Raw genomic sequence first — 2,239 nt, forward strand, 5'->3', positions numbered from 1 at the left:
CTCCTCAAAGAGTAAATTCTATGGTTCTGTGTTTCTCTTACACAGAAGAGGTACCACGCGACATGGAGGGGAGAGAAGGCAAGATTCAGAGTCAGAAGAACTAGATTCGAAAGCTGATTCCTCCCTCTGATGGCAAAGTCACTCTAGCAGGAACAAGTACGTCTCCCCCAGTATACGTTCTGCCCCCTTTCATAGAACTAGAATCCCCAGTTTTTACTTGGAAATGTGATCATCTGGAGCAAAGGCTACATTTCCCAGCCTTCTTTGCAGTTAGGTGACTAAATTCTAGAATGAAAGCAGAAGTGGTGGGTACAACGTTCGGGAAGTATCCTTAAAGGGAAACAGCATGCTTTCTTCCCCCCTTCTTACTCTCCATCCATTCTTCCATTCTGCTGCCTAGAATGTAAATGCGATGGATGGTGCTCCGGCAGCAATCTTGGAGCATGAAGGTGAAGGACTACATCTCAGGTTTGGCAAAGCAACAGATGGGTCTCTGGTCCCGATGACTTTGTGGAACAGAGCAGCCTATCCCCCGACTCTCATGGGAAAGAAAAGAAAACTTTCATTTTGTTTTGAGTCTATTTAGAGTCTACAGCTATTTTGAGTCTCTGTATCTAATCTTGACGGAAGCAGGTGCCTACTCTGGGGCTTTCTGAGCCTCAGTGGGTAACTTCGTCTGTATAATGGGAATCGAATGCTCACTGCACAGACCTCCCAATAAGCTGGGGCAGGAAAACGTGCTGGTGTTTTTCAAAGTACTGAGGAAACGAGAGAGAATTACGAAAATTCTACAAAGACTTTTGTTGCTGGGCCCCAGGAAAAGGGATGGCGGGGGAGGGGGTGGGTGTTTGGGGAAGGAGGATTGTATGAAAGAGTCATCAATGTTTTTCCCCTTCCACAACGCTTCCTAAAGATTCTGCGTGCTCTGGCTGCCCACATCTTGATCTCACGGGTCCGGTCCTTGGTGGGAAGGTAGGGAGAGTGTGCATGAGAGGGTTCACAAGTCCCCGCGAGCCTTTACAGTGCATCGTTATCAGCCCTCAGTGCTATACTGGCCGAACCTTTGTGGCGAGGAGGTCAGAGGAATTTTTACTTCACAATCGGCAAAGGCTCGGGGAGGAGTTCCTTTCTGGACTCTTGGGAAGCTCTTCTCTTGGGTTCAATGCCAGGACCCGCAGGAGCCCGCACGGCAGAAATAGAAGACAACCCACTCGCTTCACCTCGGAGAGAGGAAGGGCAGATCTTGCTGGAGTGTCTGCCAAAGCATTGGGAATATGTCTCACGCAAGGGCATCAGGCGGTGCGGGACAGAAAACACACACCGACCGCAGCGGGGAAACACCACCAGGACCTGCAGATTGTGAAACAGCCGGAAGTGCCCCGGCGACCGTGGCGGAGACTGTGCACCCCCCTCCCGCCTAGGTGAGCAGCGCACTGACCCAGGCTCCACGTCAGGCTGGTTCAAGGCTGCCGCGGGTTGAGCAGTTCATCTGGGTGGGGGCCCACGTTCCGGTGTTCAGAACCCCACTATGTGCCCAGCTCATAGGGTTCTTTGTTTTTTTCTGATGCCTTATTTATTTTTTGAGAGTGAGAGAGAGTGCAAATAGGGGAGGGCAGATAAAGAGGGGGACAGAGGATCCGAGGCAGGCTCTGCACTGACAGGCTGACAGCAGTGAGCCCGATGTGGAGTTCAAACTCATGAACTGCGAGATTATGGCCTGAGCCGAACTGGGACACTCAGTCAACTGAGCCACCCAGGTGCCTCTGTTATAAGGGTTCTTTGAGCTCTGGCTCAGGCAGCTCAAACCCAGAGAAAGGAATCCCATTATGCATAGAGGTGGTGAGTATTGAGGTGGCCCCCGAGGTAAGTGTCACGACTCGACTGGACTTCCTTCTTATGTCCACATGCCTGGTACAGTCCTGGACACACAGGAAGTCCTCTGGCAGCTGTCGAATCAAATTCAACATCCAGAGGCTCCTGAATGGCTCAGTAGGTCAAGCGTCCGACTTTGGCTCAGGTTATGTTCTCACAGTTCGTGAGTTCAAGCCCCGCATCAGGCTCTGTGCTGACGGCTCGGAGCCTGGAGCCTACTTCCAAATCTATGATTCCCTCTCTCTCTGCCCCTTCCCTGCTCACACTCTGTCTCTGTCTCTCTCAAAACAAATACATATACTTAAAAAAAAGATGAGTGAGTGAGCACTACTCATTCTAGTACGTGCCAACCACCGCGGATTGAAAA

Source organism: Crocuta crocuta, unplaced genomic scaffold (genome assembly GCF_008692635.1).
Source record: "Crocuta crocuta isolate KB4526 unplaced genomic scaffold, BGI_CrCroc_1.0 scaffold49, whole genome shotgun sequence".
NCBI lineage: Eukaryota > Metazoa > Chordata > Mammalia > Carnivora > Hyaenidae > Crocuta > Crocuta crocuta.